Raw genomic sequence first — 27,299 nt, 5'->3', positions numbered from 1 at the left:
TATTGTGCTCCATCCCCCATGCTGCGCACCCCCCATCGTGCTCCATCCCCCATGCTGCGCACCCCCCATCGTGCTCCATAACCTAAGCTGCGCACCCCCCATCATGCTCCATCCCCCATGCTGCGCACCCCCCATCGTGCTCCATCCCCCATGCTGCGCATTCCCCATTGTGCTCCATCCCCTACGATGCACATTCCCCATCGTGCTCCATCTCCCATGCTGCGCACTCCCAAACGTGCTCCATCCGCCATGCTGCGCACTCCCAAACGTGCGCCATCCGCCATGCTGCACACTCCCAAACGTGCTCCATCCGCCATGCTGCGCACTCCCAAATGTGCTCCATCCGCCATGCTGCGCACTCCCAAACGTGCTGCATCCCCCATGCTGCGCACTCCCAAACGTGCTCCATCTCCCATGCTGCGCTATCCCCATCGTGCTCCATCCGCCATGCTGCGCACTCCCAAACGTGCTCCATCTCCCATGCTGCGCACTCCCCATCGTGCTCCATCCGCCATGCTGCGCACTCCCAAACGTGCTCCATCCGCCATGCTGCGCACTCCCAAACGTGCTCCATCCGCCATGCTGCGCACTCCCAAACGTGCTCCATCCGCCATGCTGCGCACTCCCAAACGTGCTCCATCCGCCATGCTGCGCACTCCCAAACGTGCTCCATCCGCCATGCTGCACACTCCCAAACGTGCTCCATCTGCCATGCTGCGCACTCCCAAACGTGCTCCATCCGCCATGCTGCGCACTCCCAAACGTGCTCCATCCGCCATGCTGCGCACTCCCAAACGTGCTCCATCCGCCATGCTGCGCACTCCCAAACGTGGTCCATCCGCCATGCTGCGCACTCCCAAACGTGCTCCATCCGCCATGCTGCGCACTCCCAAACGTGGTCCATCCCCCATGCTGCGCACTCCCAAACGTGCTCCATCCGACATGCTGCGCACTCCCAAACGTGCTCCATCCGCCATGCTGCGCACTCCCAAACTTGCTCCATCCGCCATGCTAAGCACTCCCAAACGTGCTCCATCCGCCATGCTGCGCACTCCCAAACGTGCTCCATCAGCCATGTTGCGCACTCCCAAACGTGCTCCATCCGCCATGCTGCGCACTCCCAAACGTGCGCCATCCGCCATGCTGCGCACTCCCAAACGTGCTCCATCCGCCATGCTGCGCACTCCCAAATGTGCTCCATCCGCCATGCTGCGCACTCCCAAACGTGCTGCATCCCCCATGCTGCGCACTCACCATCGTGCTCCATCCGCCATGCTGCGCACCCCCCATCGTGCTCCATCTCCCAAGCTGCGCACTCCCAAACGTGCTCCATCTCCCATGCTGCGCTATCCCCATCGTGCTCCATCCGCCATGCTGCGCACTCCCAAACGTGCTCCATCTCCCATGCTGCGCACTCCCCATCGTGCTCCATCCGCCATGCTGCGCACTCCCAAATGTGCTCCATCCGCCATGCTGCGCACTCCCAAACGTGCTCCATCCGCCATGCTGCGCACTCCCAAACGTGCTCCATCCGCCATGCTGCGCACTCCCAAACGTGCTCCATCCGCCATGCTGCGCACTCCCAAACGTGCTCCATCCGCCATGCTGCACACTCCCAAACGTGCTCCATCTGCCATGCTGCGCACTCCCAAACGTGCTCCATCCGCCATGCTGCGCACTCCCAAACGGGCTCCATCCGCCATGCTGCGCACTCCCAAACGTGCTCCATCCGCCATGCTGCGCACTCCCAAACGTGGTCCATCCGCCATGCTGCGCACTCCCAAACGTGCTCAATCCGCCATGCTGCGCACTCCCAAACGTGGTCCATCTCCCATGCTGCGCACTCCCAAACGTGCTCCATCCGACATGCTGCGCACTCCCAAACGTGCTCCATCCGCCATGCTGCGCACTCCCAAACGTGCTCCATCCGCCATGCTAAGCACTCCCAAACGTGCTCCATCCGCCATGCTGCGCACTCCCAAACGTGCTCCATCAGCCATGCTGCGCACTCCCAAACGTGGTCCATCCGCCATACTGCGCACTCCCAAACGTGCTCCATCCGTCATGCTGCGCACTCCCAAACGTGCTCCATCCGACATGCTGCGCACTCCCAAACGTGCTCCATCCGACATGCTGCGCACTCCCAAACGTGCTCCATCCGACATGCTGCGCACTCCCAAACGTGGTCCATCCGCCATGCTGCGCACTCCCCATCGTGCTCCATCCCCCATGCTGCGCACTCCCCATCGTGCTCCATCCCCTGTGCTGTGCACCCCCCATCGTGCTCCATCCCCCATGCTGGCCGCAGCATCAGCCTCTGTGCCCGCAGCATCAGCCTCTGTGCCCGCAGCATCAGCCTCTGTGCCTCCAGCATCAGCCTCTCTGCCCGCAGCATCAGCTTCTGTGCCCGCAGCATCAGCCTCTCGGCCCGCAGCATCAGCCTCTCTGCCCGCAGCATCAGCCTCTGTGCCCGCAGCATCAGCCTCTCTGCCCGCAGCATCAGCCTCTGTGCCCGCAGCATCAGCCTCTCTGCCCGCAGCATCAGCCTCTCTGTCCGCAGCATCAGCCTCTGTGCCCGCAGCATCAGCCTCTCTGCCCGCAGCATCAGCCTCTGTGCCCGCAGCATCAGCCTCTCTGCCCGCAGCATCAGCCTCTCTGGCCGCAGCATCAGCCTCTCTGGCCGCAGCATCAGCCTCTCTGGCCGCAGCATCAGCCTCTCTGCCCGCAGCATCAGCCTCTGTGCCCGCAGCATCAGCCTCTCTGGCCGCAGCATCAGCCTCTCTGGCCGCAGCATCAGCCTCTATGCCCACAGCATCAGCCTTTTCTGTCCCCAGCATCAGCCTCTCTCCTCCCAGCCTACCCCAGCCTCAGCCTCCCCCAACATCAGCCTCTCTCCTCTCAGCCTCCCCCCTCCCAGCCTTCCCCAGGATCAGCCTCTCTCCTCCCAGCCTCCTCCAGCACGCCGTGCTCCTCTGCCGACACTCACAGATCCGATCGTATACACTCACACACCCACCCACCCGATCGCATACACTCACACCCACCCACCCGATCGCATACACTCACACCCACCCGATCGCATACACTCACACCCACCCGATCGCATACACTCACGCACACACACATTGACGATATTACACATACGCGCTCATACTCACAACATCCGGAGATACCACATGCTTCTGGCCATGTGATCCTCCGGCAGGTCCTGGAAGGTCACAGCACAGTATCGCCGCCGAGAAGCAAGCGATATCCCAGGATGTTGTGAGTGTGTGGATGTGATGTGTGTGTGAGGTGTGTGTGAGAGTGAGTGTGATCTGATGTGTGTGTGTGTACTCAACTGGGGCTCTGTGTCAGTTGGGGGAATGCGTGCGGGGCCAGAGCGAGCGTGCATTGCGTGAGGGGGGCGGGGCCTGCAGAGAGCCGGGGCGAGAGGCCAATCCGTGTGGGGGGGGCCATGGCGAGCCCAGCGGCCAATCAGCTTTGTGTCACCGTAAGGACACAATTTTGGAGCATGACAGACAGACAGAATAAGGCAATTATATATATAGACTAGAAGGTGGCCCGATTCTACGCATCGGGTATTCTAGAATTTACGTATTGTGTAGTTAATGTATGATTTTTGTTATATATATCTATATATATATATAGATGTTGTCGTGTGTAGTTACCAAGTGTTTGTGTAGGAGCTGTACATGTTCTGGGTGTTGTCTGGGTGTGGCGGGGGGTGAGAGCGGTGTTGTGTGTGTGTTGCGTTGTTTGTGGAGCGCTGTGTGTCTGTAGCGTTGTGTGTGTATGTGTTGCACGGTTTGTGTGGGTGTGGTGTGTTTTGGGGGGAGGTATGTTTTGTGCAATGTGTGTGTTGCATGATATGTGCGTATATTTATGTATGGCGCGGTGTTTGTGTGTTGGGTGTTGTGTGTGTGCAGCGTTGTCTGTGTGTGTGGGTGTCTGTGTAGGGCGGTGTTTGTGGTTCCCAGTGTGTGTGTGGTGTGTTGTGTGTGTTGGGGGAGGTGTGCACCTCCCATCGTGCTCCATCCGCCATGCTGCGCACCCCCCATCGTGCTCCATCCGCCATGCTGCGCACTCCCAAACGTGCTCCATCCGCCATGCTGCGCACTCCCAAACGTGTTCCATCCGCCATGCTGCGCACTCCCAAACGTGCTCCATCCCCCATGCTGCGCACTCCCAAACGTGCTCCATCCACCATGCTGCGCACTCCCAAACGTGCTCCATCCGCCATGCTGCGCACTCCCAAACGTGGTCCAATCGCCATGCTGCGCACTCCCAAACATGCTCCATCCGCCATGCTGCGCACTCCCAAACGTGGTCCATCCGCAATGCTGCGCACTCCCAAACGTGCTCCATCCCCAATGCTGCGCACTCCTCATCGTGCTCCATCCCCCATGCTGCGCACCCCCCATCGTGCACCATCCCCCATGCTGCACCAGCATCAGCCTCTCTGCCCTCAGCATCAGCCTCTCTCCTCCCAGCATCAGCCTCTCTCCTCCCAGCATCAGCTTCTCTCCTCCCAGCATCAGCCTCTCTCCTCCCAGCCTCAGCCTCCCCCAGCATCAGCCTCCCTCTCCCAGCCTTCCCCAGGATCAGCCTCTCTCCTCCCAGCCTCCGTCTTCCCAGCCTTCCCCAGCATCAGCTTTCCCCTCCCAGCCTCCCTCAGCATCAGCCTTCCCCAGCATCAGCCTCTCTCCTCCCAGCCTCAGCCTCTCTCCTTCCAGCCTCCCCCAGCATCAGCCTCTCTCCTTCCAGCCTCCCTCAGCATCAGCCTCCCCTTCCCAGCCTTCCCCAGGATCAGCCTCTCTCCTCCCAGCCTCCTTCCTCCCAGCCTCCCCCTCCCAGCCTCCCTCAGCATCAGCCTTCCCCTCCCAGTCTCCCCCAGCATCAGCCTCCCCAAGCATCAGCCTCCACCAGCATCAGCCTCTCTCCTTCCAGCCTCCCCCAGCATCAGCCTCCCCAAGCATCAGCCTCCCTCGTCCCAGCCTCCCCCAGCATCAGCCTCCCCCTCCCAGCCTCCCCCAGCATCAGCCTCTCTCCTCCCAGCATCAGCCTCTCTCCTCCCAGCATCAGCCTCTCCTCTCTGTCCCCAGCATCAGCCTCTCTCCTCATACACTCACACACACCCGATCGCATACACTCACACACACCCGATCGCATACACTCACACACACAGACACTGACGATATCGCACATACGCGCTCACATTCACAACATCCGGAGATACCACATGCTTCTGGCCATGTGATCCTCCGTCAGGTCCTGGAAGGTAACAACAGCACAGTATCGAGGCCGAGAAGCAAGCGATATCGCCGGATGCTGTGAGTATGTGGATGCGATGTGTGTGTGAGGTGTGTGTGAGGTGTTTGTGAGAGTGAGTGTGATCTGAGGTGTGTGTATGTGTGTGTGTGTGCTGTTATGTGCGTGCGTGTGGATCTTCCGCCGCTGCAGGACCTTGATGTGCTGGTAACTATGCTAGGATGGTTACCAGCGCATCACGTCCCCCACTCGCACGGGAGCCCACACCAGCATACGGCGGCAAGGCCAGCAATGCGAGGGTAAGTGTCGGCTGGGTTGGCGGCGTACGCTGATGTGGGCTCCCATGGGGAGGGGGGGGGGGTTGTACAGTACTCACCTGGGAGCCGTGACCGTGTCAGTTCGGGGAATGCGCGGAAGGGGGGGGGGCAGAGCTAACGTCCATTGCGTGAGGGGGGCGGGGCGTGGCCGAGTTGCCAATGCCTGCAGGGTGCCGGGGCGAGAGGCCAATCTGTGGGGGGGCGGAGCCTGGGCGAGCGGCTGGCCAATCCGTGTGGGGGCGCAGCCTGGGCGAGCGGCCAATCGGTGTGGGGGGGGCGGGGCCATGGCGAGCCCAGCGGCCAATCAGCTTTGTGTCACCGTAAGGACACAATGTCACCGGAAGGACACAATTTTGAAGCATGACAGACAGACAGACAGACAGAATAAGGCAATTATATATATAGATGTTATACGATGCTTGAATATTGTAAAAGAAGAAGCAAATTGCACCAAATTTATAAGACTTTAGGTGGCATGATGGATTTTGCACAATGAAGTAGGCATGTTTTGCACAATTTTAAACCTTCTTGAAGATATTGCCACCCTTTCTTTTGCCACCTTCCTGCTTTCATGAGTCAAAGCAGCTGCTATATTTTTGTGCCATTTGGCATTGTAGCTCAGTAAAGCTGATCTAATAGTTTGCTTTCTATGACCAGAGCAACATATTTTAATGACAGATCCATTATAACCCCTTAAGGCTACTTTACACACTGCGATATCGGTCCCGATATCGCTAGTGTGGGTACCCGCCCCCATCTGTTGCGCGACACGGGCATATCGCTGCCCGTGCCGCACAACATCGCCCAGAGCCGTCACACATACTTACCTGTCCGGCGACGTCGCTGTGACGGGCGAACCGCCTCCTTTCTAAGGGGGCGGTCCATGCGGCGTCACAGCGACGTCACTGAAATGTCACTGAACCGCCGCCCAATCGCAGCGGAGGGGCGGAGATGAGCGGGACGTAACATCCCGCCCACCTCCTTCCTTCCTCATAGCGGCCGGGAGGCAGGTAGGGAGAGCTTCCTCGCTCCTGCGGCGTCACACGCAGCGATGTGTGCTGCCGCAGGAACGAGGAACAACCTCGTTACTGCTGAAGTAACGATAATTGGGAATGGACCCCCGTGTCGCCGATTAGCGATTTTTCACTGTTTTGCAACGATGCAAAATCGCTAATCGATGTCACACGCAACGGCATCGCTAATGCGGCCGGATGTGCGTCACGAATTCCGTGACCCCAACGACTCCGCATTAGCGATGTCGTAGCGTGTAAAGCCCGCTTTAGAGTCCCTTATGGACATACCAGTAGGTCTATGCTGAGATTTGCGAGTGTGGAATAGCTCAGCATCTGCTGCTGTTAATCATTTAGATGTTGTTGTCAATTCTAAGGGGTACTTTGCACACTATGACATCGCAGGCCGATGCTGCGATGCTGCGATGCCAAGCGCGATAGTCCCCGCCCCCGTCGCAGCTGCGATATCATTGTGATAGCTGCCGTAGCGAATATTATCGCTACGGCTGCTTCACATGCACTCACCTGTCGTGCGACGTCGCTCTGGCCGGTGAACTGCCTCCTTATTAAGGGGGCGGTTCGTGCGGCGTCACTGCGACGTTACACGGCAGGCGGCCAATAGGAGCAGAGGTGCGGAGATGAGCGGGATGTAAACATCCCGCCCACCTCCTTCCTTCCACATTGCAGCCGGGACGCTGGTTGGAGATATTCCTCGCTCCTGTGACTTCACACACAGAGATGTGTGCTGCCGCTGGAGCCAGGAACAACATCGGACCGTCATGCCAGCGTAATTATGGAATTTGCCGACGCTACACCGATGATACGATTACGACGCTTTTGCGCTCGTTAATCTTATCATCTAGGATTTACACACTACGATGTCGAGAGCGACGCAGGAATGTTCGTCACTTTCGACATGACCCCACCGACATCGCACCTGCGATATCGTAGTGTGCAAAGTACCCCTAACAGTTATATTTTAATGAAATGCTCTCCTGCTCCCATTGACCCACCATAACAGGATAATGGAGTATCGATGGATAACCATAACAGCTGGGAACCTGATGAAGACCCCCATCTTGATACTCCTTAAGCCAAGCCACAGGCTAAGTTTCATAGAAGACCATATTTTACACAAAATACTTCAATAATAATGTGGTATTTCAGTATATAGAACAAATGATCAACGCAATTTTTAGTACATTGCATGTAGTGATGGGCTATCCCGAAATGTAAAGATCGGGGATTGTACTTAACACATTATGGTCGTGTATATGATCCCGATGACGAGCTTTCCAGTTTGGGTCCAGATTGGGTCCAGGGGCCGTAAAAAAAAGCACATTATTAAAAAACATTATGATCATGCTTACAAGTCCCGCGACGCGTCCTGCAGACTCTGGCTCCCGGTGCTTCTGCTTCCGCATCCGATCATTACTGTGCTCCCCCGATAAGCACCACTACCGAAAGGACCTTCAATGGCATCATAGCCATGTGACCAGTCTAGTGTGAATGTTGTACAGACATTGGCTTACAGACTGGTCACATGACTATCATGTCATCAAAGGTCCTGTTAGCTGAACTTTGATTGTCACTGTGCAAGTGTCGCCTCGCATCACGGCGCACAATCTCCCAACAGGAGCAGTCGCCTGCATGTATTTCCATGCAGCTGAGGCGCTCCTGTCTGGAGAGCATCAGGCTTTGCGGGGTGATGCAATGCGAGACGCAAGTGCAATCATCCCCTCACTGTCAGTCTGCTTCATTGCTCTGTACAGAGCGCTGTAGCAGAGCTGACAATGCTCTCTCTGCTTCTCACTTTGACTATAGACTGTGTCTGTGCAGCGTGATGAAATAGAGCTGACATTGCTCTACCTGTGGATTATGTCGGACTAAGGATTTTTTTATAATAAAGATAGAGTCTGTAAATGGTTTTTTTTTTTATTTCTAATAAAAAAAATGTTTCTCTCTTTTGTGTTTTTTTTTTACTGTTTACTATAAATTCATGGTGGCCATGTCAAATTTGGCGTGACACCATGAATTTTGGGCTTAGTACCATCTGAGAATACAAAGCTGGTAACCCCTTTATTACCCAGCCTGCCACCGCCATCAGGCCCACTGGACAAACCGGGTAAAGTGCCTGAAAATGGTGCTAAGAAACAATGAGCCATTTCCAGGGGCGGCTGTGGGCTGCCGAGAATCCCAGCCGCCAGCTGCCTAGTTTTACCTGACTGGCGATCAAAATACGACGGGAGCCCAAGCATTTTTTTTTTTTTTATTTTTTTTTTTTAATAAATTAAAAAAAAAAAAAATCTTAATGGCTTCCCTGTATTTTCATTGCCAGCAAGGTAAAGCCAGGCAGATGGGGGTGGCAGTCCGTAGCCGTCTGCTTTATCTGCGCTGAGAATCAAAAATACCATATAGCGCTGCGTCACAAAAATTAAGGGACCACTACAAAATTTTCAGTTTTTCTGATTTTTCTCTTTATAGGCATATTTTTGAGTAAAATGTAAATTGTTGTTTAATTATATAAATTATAAAAACTAGTATTTTCAGAAAATAAATACAAAATTTTTTCCTTGGAAATTCGGAGACATGTTGTCAGTAGTTTATAGAATAAAAGAACAATTTACATTGTACTCAAAAATATACCTACAGTGCTGGCCAAAAGTATTGGCACCCTTAGCCTAAGGGGTACTTTGCACGTTGCAACATCGCAACTGCGATATCGTCGGGGTCAAATCGAAAGTGACGCACATCCAGCGCCGTTAACGACGTCGCAACGTGTAAAGCCTAGATGCGCTGATAAACGATCGCAAAAGCGTTGTAAATCGGTAATCTGTGTAACGTTGGTCATTTTCATAATGTCGCACCAATAGGAGATACGATGTTGTTTCTCATTCCTGCGGCAGCACACATCGCTGTGTGTGAAGCCGCAGGAGCGAGGAACATCTCCTTACCTGCCTCCACCAGCTATGTGGAAGGAAGGAGGTGGGCGGGATGTTTACGTCCCGCTCATCTCCGCCCTTCCGCTTCTATTGGATGCCTGCCGTGTGATGTCACTATGACGCCGCACGACCCGCCCCCTTAGGAAGGAGGCGGGTCGCCGGCCAGAGCGATGTCGCAGGGCAGGTAAGTGCGTGTGTAGCTGTCGTAGCGATAATGTTCGCTATGGCAGCTATCAAAAGATATCGCATGTGCAACGGGGGCGGGTACTATCGCGCTCATCATCGCTAGCATCGGCTAGCAATGTCGCAGCTTGCAAAGTACCCCTAATGCTTGGTTGCACAATGTTTAGCCAAAATAACTGTGAACAACTGCTTCCGGTAACCATCAATGAGTTTCTTACAATGCTCTGCTGGAATTTTAGACTATTCTTCTTTGGAAAACTGCTCCAGGTCCCTGAGATTTGAAGGGTGCCTTCTCCAAACTGCCATTTTGAGATCTCTCCACAGGTGTTCTATGGGATTCAGGTCTGGACTCATTGCTGGCCACTTTAGTAGTCTCCAGTGCTTTCTCTCAAACCATTTTCTAGTGCTTTTTGAAGTGTGTTTTGGGTCATTGTCCTGCTGGAAGACCCATGACCTCTGAGGGAGACCCAGCTTTCTCACACTGGGCCCTATATTATGCTGCAGAATTTGTTGGTGGTCTTCAGACTTCATAATGCCATGCACATGGTCAAGCAGTCCAGTGCCAGAGGCAGCAAAGCAACCCCAAAACATCAGGGAACCTCCGCCATGTTTGACTGTAGGGACTGTGTTCTTTTCTTTGAATGCCTCTTTTTTTTTCCTGTAAACTCTATGTTGATGGCTTTTCTTAAAAAGCTCTACTTTTGTCTCATCTGACCAGAGAACATTCTTCCAAAATGTTTTAGGCTTTCTCAGGTAAGTTTTGGCAAACTCCAGCCTGGCTTTTTTATGTCTCGGGGTAAGAAGTGGGGTCTTCCTAGGTATCCAGTCCCATTTCATTCAGACGCCGACGGATAGTACGGGTTGACACTGTTGTACCCTCAGACTGCAGGGCAGCTTGAACTTGTTTGGATGTTAGTCGAGGTTCTTTATCTACCATCCGCACAATCTTGCGTTGAAATCTCTCGTCAATTTTTCTTTTCCTTCCACATCTAGGGAGGTTAGCCACAGTGCCATGGGCTTTAAACTTCTGACACTGCGCACCGTAGACACAGGAACTTTCAGGTCTTTGGAGATGGACTTGTAGCCTTGAGATTGCTCATGCTTCCTCACAATTTGGATTCTCAAGTCCTCAGACAGTTCTTTGGCCTTCTTTCTTTTCTCCATTTTCAATGTGGTACACACAAGGACACCGGACAGAGGTTGAGTCAACTTTAATCCATGTCAACTGGCTGCAAGTATGATTTAGTTATTGCCAACACCTGTTAGGTGCCACAGGTAAGTTACAGGTGCTGTTAATTACACAAATTAGAGAAGCATCACATGATTTTCAAACAGTGCCAATACTTTTGTCCACCCCCTTTTTTATGTTTGGTGTGGAATTATATCCAATTTGGCTTTTTGACATATTTAATTTGTCTTCAATGAAAAAAAAAAAGATGAAGATAATAATACCAAATAATTTCTGATTGCAATCATTTTATGGAAGAAACTGAGTATTCTCTGACAAAACTGCAGGGGTGCCAATACTTTTGGCCAGCACTGTATAAAGAGAAAAATCAGAAAAACTGAAAATTTTGCAATTGTCTCTTAATTTTTGCCAGAGCTGTGTGTATATATATATGTTGTTATTATTATTATTATTATTAATATTATTATTAATATTATTTATGATTATAGCGCCATTTATTCCATTTACAAGTGAAAGAGGGTATACATACAACAATCATTAACAGTACAAAACAGACTGGTATAGGAGGAGAGAGGACCCTGCCCGCGAGGGCTCACAGTCTACAGGGAATGGGTTAAACAAAAAAGAATACCTAGATCCATAATATAACCACATCTAATTTTGACCAAAGTCACCAGGGCAAAGATTAATTTTTAGAATATTTACACAAATATTTACAATACCTTGTTTTGTTGCCATTGTGCAATCGCCTTCTGGTCTCTCAGGCATTAACCCTTTCAGCAACTGCTGAGTCTAATAATTTTTTGTACTTCAAATCTTTCCTGACACGCACGGCTGCCCTGCTGTTTTTTGTGTGTATTGATTTTAAGTTTCACTTATTGCACTGTCTGTGTGTTTTCAAATCGCATTGTTTAATAAAATATTTATATATTTATAAATAATAATTTTGGCATTTGCCTTGATTTATTAATCTTGTATCATGTACTGGGAATGGGTGATGGTACGATAGGTGAGGACAGAGCTGGTTGCGCTGTGGTCTACTGGACTGAGGGCTATTGTTGGTTGTAGGCTTGTTGGAAGAGGTATATATATATATATATATATATATATATATATATATACATATATATATATATTTACAGTATATATGCACATATATGTACATATATACAGTACAGACCAAAAGTTTGGACACACCCTCTCATCTCTAGAACAACTGTTAAGAGGAGACTTTGTGCAGCATGCCTTCATGGTAAAATAGCTGCTAGGAAACCACTGCTAAGGACAGGCAACAAGCAGAAGAGACTTGTTTGGGCTAAAGAACACACGGAATGGACATTAGACTAGTGAAAATCTGTGCTGTGGTCTGATGAGTCCAAATTTGAGATCTTCGGATCCAACCACCGTGTCTTTGTAGAATAGGTGAACGGATGGACTCTACCTACATGGCTGGTTCCCACTGTGAAGCATGGAGGAGGAGGTGTGATGGTGTGGGGGTGCTTTGCTGGTGACACTGTTGGGGATTTATTCAAAATCGAAGGCATACTAAACAGCATGCCTACCACAGCATCTTGCAGCGGCGTGCTATTCTATCCAATTTGCGTTTAGTTGGACCATCATTTATTTTTCAACAGGACAATGACCCCAAGCACACCTCCAGGCTGTGTAAGGGCTATTTGACTAAGAAGGAGAGTGATGGAGTGCTATGCCAGATGACCTGGTCTCCACAGTCACCAGACCTGAACCCAATCGAGATGGTTTCGGGTGAGCTGGACCGCAGAGTGAAGGCAAAAGGGCCAAGAAGTGCTAACTAGCTCTGGGAACTCCTTCAAGACTGTTGGAAAACCATTTCCGGTGACTACCTCTTGAAGCTCATCAAGAGAATGCCAAGAGTGTGCAAAGTAGTAATGAAAGCAAAAGGTGGCTACTTTGAAGAATCTAGAATATAAGACATATTTTCAGTTGTTTCACACTTTTTTAAGTATTTCATTCCACATGTTTTAATTCATAGTTTTGATGCCTGCAATGGGAATCTACAATTTTCAGAGTCCTGAAAATAAAGAAAACTCTTTGAATGAGAAGGTGTGTCCAAACTTTTGGTCTGTTCTGTGTGTATATATATATATATATATATATATGTGCACAATATATAGTTGTATAAAAAATAAATGGATAATTTAAAAAAATTCTCAGCACAGATGAAGTAGACAGCTATGGGCTGCCACCCCCATCTGTCTGGCTTTACATTGGCTGGCAATCAAAATATAGAGAAGCTCATTTTTTTTTTAATTATTTAGAAAAAGAATAAAAAAAAAAAATGTGGTCTCCCGCCGTATTTTGATCGTCAGTCAGGTAATGCCAGGCAGCTAGGGGCTGGAATTCTCTGCAGCCCGCAGCCGCCCCTGGAAATAGTGCATTGTTTCTTAGCGCCATTTCCAGGCGCTCTACCCGGCTCCTCCAGCGGCCCTGAAGGCGGTGGCATGCTGAGAAATTAAGGGTTTATTACCAACTTTGTATTTTCAGATGGTACTAAAATTCATGGTGTCACACCAAATTAAACATGGCCACTATGAATTTCTAATAAACAGTAAAAAAACACACATAGAATTTTTTTTTATTAGTAATAAAACAAAAAAAAACATTTAGAGACTCCATCTTTATTATAAGAAAATCCTTATTCCGACGTAGTCCACAGGTAGAGCAATGTCAGCTGTGCTTCATCACTCTGTACAGACACAGTCTATAGTCAAAGTGAGAAGCAGAGAGAGCATTGTCAGCTCTGCTACTCTGTACAGAGCGATGAAGCAGGTTGACAGTGAGGGGATGATTGCACTTGCGTCTCGCATTGCATCACCCCACAAAGCTTGACGCTCTCCAGACAGGAGCGCCTCAGCTGCATGGAAATACATGCAGGCGACTGCTCCATTCGGGAGATTGTGCGCCGTGATGCGAGGCGACACGCGCACAGTGACAATCAAAGTTCAGCTAACAGGACCTTTGATGACATGATAGTCATGTGACCAGTCTATAAGCCAATGTCTGTACAACATTCACACCAGACTGGTCACATGGCTATGACGCCATGGAAGGTCCTTTCAGTAGTGGTGGTTATCGAAGGGCACAGTCTATACAAAGTGAGAAGCAGAGAGAGCATTGTCAGCTCTGCTACATTGCTCTGTACAGAGCGATGAACCAGGCTGACAATGAGGACCTTTGATGATGTCATAGTCATGTGACCAGTCTCTAAACTAATGTCTGTACGACATTTCCACCAGACTGGTCACATGGCTATTATGTCACAGAAGGTCCTTGTAACCCAGAGGCACAACAATGATTACGATTCAGAAGCTGAAGCAGCCGGGACACAGAGTCTGCAGGACGCGTCTCGGGACCTGTAAGTATAATGACAATGTTTATTGTTAACTATATTCTTTATTTTACAGCTCACCTCGCCCCATCCCATAATTGTAAAGCCCGAGATCGGTGATCGAGACGCAAGATCGTGTTATCTCTATCCCGATCTCGATCACAATCTCAATATTTACTAAACGATCGGGCGAGGCTCCCGATCCCAACCCTTGGGGGATCGCCCATCACTAATTGTATGTTAATATACTAAGTCATTCCATAGACTACAATTCTTCCCAAAAGGAATATATAGCTTTTATAAGTGGAGGAGAAAACTAAAATTGTCTCCCATGGGAAGGGGATAAAGATGTACTATGTATTAAAATATTGTACAAATGGCAATATACAAAAGTGTAAAAATAAAAAAAAGCCCAGTACTTAATGGAGTTCAGCAAGAATTAAATAAAATGGAGTCCCTGATATAATTCAAACTACAGCCCATTCTAGTCGAGTGTCAATACGGGCTGCAGACTAAAGATATTTAGCTACCAAGACCTGTGTTTAAACTCAAAAATGTATATCACATATACATAAGTCAGAAGCTAGATCATGGTCTCATATGTGAAGAAATATTTAAAATCTTGTTATGCTTGACTTGAGCTTTGTCCTCCATCAGTCTGACAACTTTACAGCATTGCACAGAGACTGAATGAGCTTGACCACTGAGGAAGGATTTTCCGGTCGTGATGGTTACTATACCCCTTAAAACTTAACCTAAAAATAATACACCGACTGCATGCGACTTGGTTAAACAAATTGGCCACAGCAGCCTTTATTACCTATTATTAACATACTACCACAAAGGGGGCGCCGTCCAACGGGCGACCCCCAAACACACAATAATAGGTAACACATAATAATAAACGGTACATGAAACCCTATGTAGGCCCGGTCCAGAAACCCTTTCCTACACCAAATCCCTGGCCGCAACACTCCGACCCAGAGATGAGGTATTAATCACCCCAAGGATTAATGTGGCGCCCCTGACCTGGTCAGGCACCACTGAGTACTGCACCCATGCTGGGGACAGTACAATACAGGTAATCCAGAAGGCTGACCGGGGTGTGGAACACAGGCGCATAGTGATCAGGTCTCACACATGTACCCATGAGAGGACCCCTGGGGATCCGAGGAGGGGGAAAAGCCTTCACCTTCACTGGAATAGTGGAGGGGGCCAAAAGCCTCCATCTCCTCTCAAGGGGTGTGGTAAGAGAGTCTGGTTGCTAGGTGGCGTAGGCAGGCACAAAAAGGGAAAAGAGAAGGAGGAGTAAACAGTCTAGAGTCTGCAGCAGAGTGTGGAGGAGTGAGGAGCAGGAAAGTGAAGCTCAGACAGGAGCAGCAGTGAAGGTCCCAGATGTGAGCCGGTTCAGAGCAGAGTCCAGGGAGCTCCGAGGAGAGCTGACCCCTTCCCCTGGGCTGCTGTAGTCTGACAGCGTCCGCGCAGTGGCTACCGACGGGGGAGAACGGTCAACTAGGAGTGCTACCCGAAACCCATCTCAGCTAGAGAGAAGAGCACGGAGTGGGAAGTAAGGAGACTGCTAGGGAGAACCAGGCCCAAACGGGCGGCAGATCCCGGAGCGGGGATAGATCCACCTTTCCCTGCTAAACCTGCCGGTGTGGGGCCCTCAAAGCCCACACCACAACACCTAAAAGCCGCAGCCACGTAGCCACAGTTAGGGCCCACAGTTCACAGGAGGCAAGCAGCTGGAGTGATCTGGCCCAGGCAACAAGCAAACGGCAATCGAAGGGGAGAGAAGCTTCAGCAACTTCCCTGGGTGACCCCCATAGGGACTAAAAGTCGGGGTTACCCCAAACCACCAAGGGCTAAGGAAGGCGAGTTGGTAGTCACCATCAGAAGTCAGCCTGAAGGATACCTGGTTCCAGCCTGGTTCATCCCAGCTACGCCCGGGTTACTCACCCTGCCATCTGAAGTGAGTAAAACCCCTGAAAGACATTCTGCGTGTGTGGAGTTATTCTGCGCCTTGTGGTACTACGCACCTACACAGGGCCCTGGGGCTTGCCTCACTCTCAGGAGGCTATTCCAACTAACTGCACTCACCATCAGCCCCAGGCGTCCCTCAACCTGCAGTGGCGGTCCCCACTGACCGCAATTCTGAGAGTGGCGTCACGACAAGAAGAAGATCTCCTACCTGTGACAAGATCCAGCCGAGTGGAGTCCCTGAAGGTAATGCACCGGCACAGCACCTGTGGGGTTTCACATCTGGCGTCACGAACAGGATAAGGACTAGACCTGTTCAGACAGGTGACCATGTGCCTGGGCGGTCCGCTTGAAAAATTGGAAGCGCCGCCATATTGCCACCATGAAAAGCGCGCCGAAAAACAACAGCAGCCCGCGCTGGGAGAAGTTACCGCCCACGAAGAGGTGTGGCTACCCAGAGATCCCCTGCAGAGTTCTGACCTTGCCAGCTATGAGAGTGGAAGCGTCCAGAGACGGCGGGAAGGAAAGAGAGCCACAAGCCTGCTGCTGGGAGAGGAGCTGCTGAAAGAAGCAGAGCAAAAACTGAACAGCTTGTTATCAGAGGCAACGGCGAGTCCACAGCTGGAGAGTCGTGCAGAAGACGGCGCAGAAGAAATGGCGTCTGACCGCAGAAATCCAGAACCGGGCTCCGCTGCCTGGTGGTATCGGGAGCTGGCCCAGTTCTGCGACCGACTGGAGAACCGGGTTGTGGAGCAGATCCGGGAAGAACGAATGGAACTGCTGGAGATGGCTGCCGCGGTTCGGGCCTATGAAAGGAGAGCCGCGCGCCGAGTGCCAGACAGGACGGCGATGACGCAGACCCCGATGCTGCCACCGGTGGGTGAGTCGAGTGATGCCCCGGCCAGTGCAAGTGCCCCGACCCCTGCTGCCACGTCCGCGGTCCCCGAAAAGGCGTCCGGTGCGGCGACGCTGAAGCAGGCCGCAGCCACGCCAGGTGCGGCCCGCCAAGCCCCGGCCGCCGCAGCGATGCCCTGCTCGGCCCACCGAGACCCGGTCCCTGCAGCAACGCCCAGTCCGGCCCGCAAAGAACCGGCTGCCACCGCGACCCTCATCCGCGTCGCAGGCGTAACGCTGACCCAGGCCGCCGCCCTGCTAGGCCCGGCCCGCCGAGACCCCACCGCCGCAGCAACGCTCGTCCGCGCCGCAAGTGAGGTGCTGAACCAGGCCGCCGCCACGCCAGGCGCGGCCCGCCAAGCCCAGACTGCTGCAGCGACGTCCAGCCCAGCCTGCACAGATCCTATCGCAGCTGAGACGCCCATCCAGGCCGCCGCCATCCAGGGCGCGGCCCGCCAAGACCAGGCCGCCGCCATGCCGGGCGCGGCCCGCCAAGACCAGGCCGCCGCCATGCCGGGCGCGGCCCGCCAAGATCAGGCCGCCGCCATCCAGGGCGCGGCCCGCCAAGACCAGGCCGCCGCCATCCAGGGCGCGGCCCGCCAAGACCAGGCCGCCACCATGCCGGGCGCGGCCCGCCAAGAGACTGCATCACTATTTTCCCCGGCCCGCAAGGCCAGAGCAGACACCGCTCCCCAGTCCAAAGAGGTCCCTGCTAGGAAGACCCTGATAGGAGAGGACCCCGAATACTGGAAGCTGAAGGCTGACCTAGAGGCCCAGTTCCCGCAAGAGATGGTGGATCGGTATCTGCTCCCTCCGCATACCCCAAGGAGATTCAGGCAACCCCTGCAGCCGCGCCGGAGAGTCCACCGCCCAGACCAGCTGAAGAAAGCCCATCCCAAGCACTGCCACAACCAGAGTGCAGCGAAGAACTAAGGGGGAGAGGAGGCCAGGAAGCTGAGGAGCTGACTCCGGAGCCACCAGCAGTGGATCTATACTCAGAACCGGAGATGTTGCCCTATTCCCGCTGGGATGAAGAGGATTTGACACCGTCTGCAGATGAAGAACTGCCCAAAAGCCTTACCTGGGAGTTTGTGAGCTGCACCCAGCAGAACCCAGCCCGCAAGACACGGCGCAGCAGAGCAGAGTATCCTCCAACACCACAGTCTCCAGAGCAGAGAGAGGTCACAGCCAGAGACCTGCAGGAGAAAAGATTACTGAGAAGGTCTAGAGCCCAGGTCAGAGGACCCCTTTACAGAGGAGTAGTAGAGGACTTCAATTTGAAAAGCGGATACGGCTTTATTGTAGCAAGAGGAATAAAAGAGGGCATATTTGTGAATCGGAGAGATGTTCAAGCCCACCTGCCCAGAGGACATTCAGGCAGAAATTTGAAAATTGGAGACTCCGTACAGTTTACCCTGCATCGAGGCGAAAGAGGCTGGTACGCGCTAGATGTAGCACCATGTCCCAAAGAAGAAAGGAAAGACAGTAATAAAGAAAGAAAAGACCAAAGACCTAATGATGAGACCACTACAGATGAGGAAAAAGGTCAAGAAACCAACAGGTGCCGCAGCCCTACAGGCCCAAGCCCTGGTGAAGAGGAGTCTGCATAAGTTCAAGTAAAGTACAGCAAGTTTTGACCAGTTGGAAAGTTTGTTTTGCAACGTTTTAAAAGTTCAAGTATGTGCCCACATAAACTTGTGTGAGAAAACCATAAACCTTAAGGCTATGAACTGGCTATAGCCACAAACTCTCGCAGTGTAAATAGTTACACCAGAGGGCACCACCACCACCAGAGTCAGCCTGTTTAGGGGCTTGGCTCGTCTGCAACCAGGAGGAGCCCGTCCGTATATAGGGCCTTGGCTCGCCTGCGACCAGAGAGCATGCCTGTTTATGGGGCCTGGCTCTCCACCACAAAGAGGGTACCTGGTCAGCACCAACTGTGGAGGCCGCCTCTACATCCTGCCAGAAGAGGCTGAAGGCGCGGATCCACCAAGCCAGGTATACCCTGAAACCACCAGCCCATGAAAGCCGCCTCTACATCCTGCCAGAAGTGGCTGAAGGCGCGGCCAACGGGAGAGGCAGATTGGAGGAAAGGTCTGGGGAAGTAGATGGCCCAGATCTGGTTACCAAAAGGACCGGTGACCTGCCTCCTGAAAGGGTTTGGGTGGGTTAACGGACTTGTGGGTGGAGGGTGGTGATGTATGGTACCTGGTGCTTTTAAAATGTTTTACATGTTTTAATGTTTTATGCATTTTTAAAATGTTGTCTTGCAGCCCGAGGACGTGCTGGTGATAACTAAGGGGGAATGTGGCGCCCCTGACCTGGTCAGGCACCACTGAGTACTGCACCCATGCTGGGGACAGTACAATACAGGTAATCCAGAAGGCTGACCGGGGTGTGGAACACAGGCGCATAGTGATCAGGTCTCACACATGTACCCATGAGAGGACCCCTGGGGATCCGAGGAGGGGGAAAAGCCTTCACCTTCACTGGAATAGTGGAGGGGGCCAAAAGCCTCCATCTCCTCTCAAGGGGTGTGGTAAGAGAGTCTGGTTGCTAGGTGGCGTAGGCAGGCACAAAAAGGGAAAAGAGAAGGAGGAGTAAACAGTCTAGAGTCTGCAGCAGAGTGTGGAGGAGTGAGGAGCAGGAAAGTGAAGCTCAGACAGGAGCAGCAGTGAAGGTCCCAGATGTGAGCCGGTTCAGAGCAGAGTCCAGGGAGCTCCGAGGAGAGCTGACCCCTTCCCCTGGGCTGCTGTAGTCTGACAGCGTCCGCGCAGTGGCTACCGACGGGGGAGAACGGTCAACTAGGAGTGCTACCCGAAACCCATCTCAGCTAGAGAGAAGAGCACGGAGTGGGAAGTAAGGAGACTGCTAGGGAGAACCAGGCCCAAACGGGCGGCAGATCCCGGAGCGGGGATAGATCCACCTTTCCCTGCTAAACCTGCCGGTGTGGGGCCCTCAAAGCCCACACCACAACACCTAAAAGCCGCAGCCACGTAGCCACGGTTAGGGCCCACAGTTCACAGGAGGCAAGCAGCTGGAGTGATCTGGCCCAGGCAACAAGCAAACGGCAATCGAAGGGGAGAGAGGCTTCAGCAACTTCCCTGGGTGACCCCCATAGGGACTAAAAGTCGGGGTTACCCCAAACCACCAAGGGCTAAGGAAGGCGAGTTGGTAGTCACCATCAGAAGTCAGCCTGAAGGATACCTGGTTCCAGCCTGGTTCATCCCAGCTACGCCCGGGTTACTCACCCTGCCATCTGAAGTGAGTAAAACCCCTGAAAGACATTCTGCGAGTGTGGAGTTATTCTGCGCCTTGTGGTACTACGCACCTACACAGGGCCCTGGGGCTTGCCTCACTCTCAGGAGGCTATTCCAACTAACTGCACTCACCATCAGCCCCAGGCGTCCCTCAACCTGCAGTGGCGGTCCCCCACTGACCGCAATTCTGAGAGTGGCGTCACGACAAGAAGAAGATCTCCTACCTGTGACAAGATCCAGCCGAGTGGAGTCCCTGAAGGTAATGCACCGGCACAGCACCTGTGGGGTTTCACATTAATACCCCCCAAACTTTGCAGAACCCCGTGCCTGCAATTTCCCGGAACCCAGAGACACCATACCAAGACAGTGCCTCTCGGTCCAGCTACAAATCCCTTCCAACCGCTTCTGGACCAGACCTACCCCCGCTGCTGCGACAAAACATACATTCCTTTTATAATAATTCCTTTTTTTTTTTTTTGAACATAGTTAAACAAACTCACAAACGCAAAAAAGGGAGGGTGGGCGGGAATCTGTCGCCGTCCGGAGTCCAAAAGGGGAGGTAAGACCCTCCCTCATCGCTTTTATACTCCCCCCCCTCCCCTACAGGGATCCTTTTCTCCACCAATCCCCTATACCTTCCCATAATGCCCCTCATTATACCTTTATTAACCCCTCACTCCCTCCCTTCCCTCTGGTCATGTCGCCCCTCCCCCCTATGGGGTCCATGGCTTTCTTGACCACTGAGGAAGGATTTTCCGGTCGTGATGGTTACTATACCCCTTAAAACTTAACCTAAAAATAATACACCGACTGCATGCGACTTGGTTAAACAAATTGGCCACAGCAGCCTTTATTACCTATTATTAACATACTACCACAAAGGGGGCGCCGTCCAACGGGCGACCCCCAAACACACAATAATAGGTAACACATAATAATAAACGGTACATGAAACCCTATGTAGGCCCGGTCCAGAAACCCTTTCCTACACCAAATCCCTGGCCGCAACACTCCGACCCAGAGATGAGGTATTAATCACCCCACGGATTAATACCCCCCAAACTTTGCAGAACCCCGTGCCTGCAATTTCCCGGAACCCAGAGACACCATACCAAGACAGTGCCTCTCGGTCCAGCTACAAATCCCTTCCAACCGCTTCTGGACCAGACCTACCCCCGCCACAGGACAGGACACGTGACACTTACGTGGCCTGGACCCGCCACACGCCCAAGGCTTGCTCCACGCCATCCCGCAAACCCAGGGCCCATAAATCAGAACCAATGTCATTAAGATGAACCCCATCACCTCTCCGAAACTGCCACTTCGCCGATTCCAGGTCCACATGCCTCACCACCACGCCGCCGTTTCTCCGCACGAAACGCGCAACCACCCTGTTCACTTGTGCCCGGGCGCGATTAATCTTCTCAACCGACCGGGCCCCCCTCCACCATAATCTGGCCACAATATCCGACCACACCACTACCAGGCCCGGATACCTTGCCCATAACCGCAGTAGGTCGATCTTAATGTCCCGAATCAGATCGCGGGATGCCCGCGAACCCAGGTCATTACCCCCCACGTGCAAAACCAACACGTTCGGGGGTCTGTCCATCCTACAATAGTACTCGAATTCCGGCACGACCCTGCTCCATTCCATGCCCCGCACTCCAATCCACTTGACCGACGCCAGCGACCTGTCCAGACCCAACTGCCGACCATTCGGGCGAGCGTCGGCCCGACGGGCCCCCCAAAAAACGAACGAGTGCCCCAGGATCCAGACCAGACACACTCCTACAATAAAGGAAACAATTTTAACAACAACACCAGCACTCCAGATTGCAACAAAGAACAACAAAACCTAACGGCAAACAAACAACTCCCCATCAGAACCCTCAACGAGATAATAACTGCGGGCGCACATAACCACGAAAACGAGAGGACTCCCACCGACCAATCCGTCTCACCATGTCATCTCCAAGACCCCAACGAGAAGCCTCGGTAGCCGCCCCAATCCTGAACGAATGGGACCCATAATCCTCTGGGCGCTCACCCGCCCAGCGCAAACAACTCCTCAGCACTGCCACAAACTGATAACGAGACAACCAAGCCCCGTCCTCGTGACGTAGCAGCGGGCCCGGAAGACCGCCCCGCAGACCACAAAACCGACTCACCACCTGCACCGGGCACAAGCCATCCCCTTGCACCGCATACAACACTACCAACCTGCCCCGACCCATCTGGTCCGTCTTGGACCGCCGAAGCCGACACTCCACTCTCCGTCCCTCTACCGACACATCCTCGAATAGCACACCACCCCCAATCACCCTTGACGGGCTCACCAATTCTCCTATCCGAAAAGCCCCGAAAAAAGCCAACACGAAAGCAGTTTTAAACAACACCGTCTCATACACTGAGACACAAATCCCCTGCAAACCATCCACCAAACGCCGTAACAAGTCCAATGAAATGGGCCGCCTAGTGTCCCGCACCTTCACCCCTTTCCGAAAACCTTTCAATGCTTGCCGTACCCGAAAGTCCCTTGAAACGTCCTGCACACCCCTAACCTTTAACCAGAAGGCCACGGCCGCCACCCTAATCGCCACCGCCGACGCTGACCTCCCAGCCCTAAAATCCTCACTCACCAATGCCAAGAGCGCCAGTAAATAATCCGCTCGCCCGTTACCAAACATCTCGCCCAGCACTGCCTGCCACTCAACCCACACCTTAGCATAACGGCACCAAGTCACCTCGGTCACCGAATTCCTAATCAAACCCGCAATCACTGCCTCACCAGGCTCCACAATTCCTCTGGGCACACCGCTCCGACCTCGTCCGCCCCCGGCAGTAACTCCCGAAACCTGTGGAACTGAAAACGAGATAAAGCGTCAGCCACCCCGTTATCCACCCCCGGCACATGTTTTGCAACCACATGAATATTCCACAGCAAACACTTGAGCACCAAATGCCGCAAATATGCTACTACAGGTCCAGATTTCGCTGACAAGCTGTTGATTGCATGTACAACTGCCTGATTATCGCAATGGAAGCACACCTTTCGTCCCGAAAATTGCGACCCCCACAACTCCACCGCCACCACGATTGGAAACAACTCGAGCAGGGCCAGATTTTTGACAAGGCCACCCTGTCGCCAATCCTCGGGCCACCTTCCCACACACCAATGACCCTGAAAAATGGCGCCGAAACCCGCCGACCCGGCCGCATCCGTATATAGTTCCAGAGCATCATTGGGCACCACCTTCTTCAACCACAAAGTGCGGCCGTTAAAATGTCGCAAGAAGACGTCCCAAACCAACAAGTCTGCCTTGATCTCCCGCGTGACCCGCACAAAATGCGCCGATGACCGTACGCCTGCCGTAGCTGCCGCCAACCTCCTGGCGAAAACACGCCCCATCGGCATAATCCTGCATGCAAAATTCAGCTTTCCAAGCAAAGACTGCACCACCTTAAGCCGCACTTTTTTTGCTGCCAGCATTGCTGCAACCGCACTCCGCAAATCCACAATCTTGTCCTCTGGCAACCTACATTCCATGGCCAGCGAGTCGATCTCAATCCCCAGGAACCGCATAACCGGCGCCGGCCCCTCCGTTTTTTCCTGCGCCAAAGGGATCCCGAACCGATCCGCCACTCTCTGCAAGGCGAACAACAAACCAGCGCAAACCATGGAACCCGCCGGACCAACACACAGAAAATCATCCAAATAATGAATAATGGACGACAAGCCGGACACGTCCCGCACCACCCACTCAACAAAGGAGCTAAACGCCTCAAAATATGAACAAGAAATCGAACAGCCCATGGGCAAACAACGATCAACATAAAACTTCCCGTTCCACCAGCAACCCAAAAGGTGCTGACTCTCCGGATGCACCGGCAACAAACGAAACGCCGATTCTACATCCGCCTTTGCCATCAATGCACCGCGTCCTGCCGCCCGTACCAAGTCCAACGCTTTGTCAAACGAGACGTAGTACACTGCCGACAATTCCGGCGCAATGCCGTCATTCACAGACGACCCCTCCGGAAATGAAAGATGATGAATGAGCCGAAATTTATTCGGCTCCTTCTTTGGCACCACCCCCAGCGGGGACACCACCAAATTACTGCACGGAGGGCTCTCAAATGGCCCCCCCATCCTGCCCAGCTCAACCTCTTTACCCAACTTCTCACCCACAACCATAGGGTGGTCCCTCGCCGACCGTAAGTTGCGACAAACCGGAGGCAACGCCTCAACCGCCGACGGAATCCGAAAACCGTACAAAAAACCAAACCGCAAAAGCGACGCCGCTGCCCCGTCCGGGTACCTACTTAAAAACGGCGCCATCGCCTCTATTTTCACCGGCGTCCTCCCTTTTTCCAGACCCGTCCCCAGCCTTGCCTCTCCCTTTTTTAAAGCATTTGGACAAGCTATGTCCCCCCCCGCAGCCGGAGCACTCATGCTTGAACCTACACGCTGCGCCAAATTTGCACTGGCCTTCGTTAAATTGCCAGCACAATCCCTTTTTCTGAATCCCCGAGGGCCCGGCGCCCGGTCCCCCGGCACCGCCACGAAAGGGCTGGCTCGGGGCCGCCATTAAGCGCATCCATAAGGAAATGTCCTTATGGTCCCATCGCATGCCGGGCCGCAACGCCTTCCGCTGCCTAAACTGCTCATCATACCGCAGCCATGCCAAACCCCCGTACGTGCGATACGCCTCCCCGACTGCATCCATATAGCCAAATAGAGCCGAGCAGTGCTCCGGCTCCTTTTCCCCCACCACGCTAGCCAAAATTGCGAACGCCTGCAACCAATTGGAAAAGGAACGAGGAATGAGCCTATAACGGCGTTTTTCTTCCTCCTCCTTTTCCTTCTTGGAATCGCTCGGCTTCACCTTGTCTAGGTTAAATTTCTCCAGGGGCAGCAGGGAAAATATCTCCACATACTCCCCTTTCCAAATTTTTTCCCTCACCTCTTTTTTGAGGTGCGCCCCTAGCGGTCCCTCAAAGCACACATACACCTCGCTCTTAGCCCTATCATCCAGCCGCACCACCTCATCTTCCTTTTCCTTTTCCTTTTCTCCCGCTTTTTCGCCTGCAGTCTCCACTACTCCGCTACCTACACCCGCCCCCACCGACACCTTCTCGCCGCTAGCCGCCGCCGCGCCATCCACCGCCGACCCTGTCCAGGCCGTCGCCGCCGCCGGCGCGCGCGCTAAACCCTGCAAAAGCCCCAGCAACTGGCTAAGTAAAACTGACCCCTCTGGCACTGCCGTGCCCGCAGCCACCTCCCCAGCACCCGCACCCCGCGCCGCAAGCAATGCCGAATCCACGGCTAGCTCACCCGACCGTGACGCGGAGACGGAATTCGATACTGCGATGTCGTCCGCCAGCGGCTCCTCGAATTCATCCCCCGACCTGAGGGCTCCTTCTTCTTCTTCGCTGTAGCCGTCCTCCACCGTCCCAGCTCCAGAGGACGCAGCCGATGCGTCCCCTCCACCACAGCCACCCTCCTGGGCAGCCGCGTGGGCACTGGCGGTGGGCGTCCGCTGCTTTCTTTGCGGCGACAGCCCACAAGACCGTCCTGTCCCCTGGGCCGCCGCCGACCGAGTCCTCTTCCTGGAGGAGCCTCTCCCCGAGCTCAGGGGGCTCCCCACCGCCGGTTCCCGCCCTCCCGGGCCTCCAACCGAGACCTCCCGCTGGGTCCTCCCCCCCCCGAGGGAGACCGCGTCCGCCGGGCGCAGAGCTGATGACCCGAGGGACCTGGCGCGCCCTGCGGGGGTCCCACCGTCCCTCCTCTCCTCTGCAGCCGTGCAGGTATCCGGGTGGCGCCTGCCCACACCGGTCCCCCTGCTGGCTGCCTGCGCCCGGCCCCCCCAACGTCCCCGGGGGGTATTGCTGGCCTCCATCAGCCGGGCACGCTCCTGATCAGGAGCAGCCGCCGGGACGTGCCCCACCGCCGGGGGCCCGGCGTCCAGAGCAGGCCCCAGGCTGGACACGCCCCCTCTCCGTGCCTCCGATTCATGCAGGGCTCGGCCCGGTCCCCGGGCTGCCGCCGGCCTGGTCACTCGAGCCCGCGGCCTGGGACCGGAAGTAGGCCCCAGGCCGGGCCCGCCTCCATCCAGGCCACCGCTGGCCTCATTCAAGCGCCGGGCTCGCTCCCGGCCGGGAGACGCCGCTGGGCTCTGCACTCCAGCCCGAGGCCTGAGACAGGAAGAAGGCCCCGGGCTGGCCACGCCCCCTTCTCGGCCGTCGCGGCCGCGTCGGAGATTCCTCCCGGCGGCCGGAGCGGACGCAGGGAGCTGCCGCTGCCCGCCCCGCCGCGGAGGGTCCCGGAGGGGGCTCTCACTTGGCCTCCTTGCTCCCCCCGCACCCGGAGAGTACCGCACAGGGGGCCTGGAACGCCGCCCACGGCGAGGGGGGGAACAAGGGGCAGGTGCCGACGGGGACACACAGGCAGCCCTGACGTGGGATTGCACTGCCTGGGCCCCGTGCACCGCCATCGCCGCTCTAATCAGCCGATTCAGCTCCTGGAGGTCCGCCATGCTGGTCCTTGTGGTCCTGGTCCTGGGTCTCTCAATCTGTCGCCGTCCGGAGTCCAAAAGGGGAGGTAAGACCCTCCCTCATCGCTTTTATACTCCCCCCCCTCCCCTACAGGGATCCTTTTCTCCACCAATCCCCTATACCTTCCCATAATGCCCCTCATTATACCTTTATTAACCCCTCACTCCCTCCCTTCCCTCTGGTCATGTCGCCCCTCCCCCCTATGGGGTCCATGGCTTTCTCAACAGGAAAGTAAATAAGCACTAAGGAGGATGAAGTTGGGTATCCTTAACCTCATTGTGCTAAGTGGAGAAGAGATACTGTATACTTCATATATGACAGCCTGCGA

At 53.9% G+C, this 27,299-nt stretch overlaps 1 protein-coding gene across 1 annotated transcript in view; it reads left to right on the top strand.

Moving 5' to 3' along the window:
• LOC142243181 (serpin B4-like) overlaps window positions 1–27,299 on the top strand; it is an 83,160-nt gene that overhangs the window by 40,525 nt on the left and 15,336 nt on the right. The window lies entirely within an intron of this gene.

Source organism: Anomaloglossus baeobatrachus, chromosome 6, assembly GCF_048569485.1.
Source record: "Anomaloglossus baeobatrachus isolate aAnoBae1 chromosome 6, aAnoBae1.hap1, whole genome shotgun sequence".
NCBI classification, from domain to species: Eukaryota; Metazoa; Chordata; class Amphibia; order Anura; family Aromobatidae; genus Anomaloglossus; species Anomaloglossus baeobatrachus.
The sequence above is the reverse complement of the archived record's forward strand: the minus strand, read 5'-3'. Positions and strand labels throughout refer to the sequence as shown.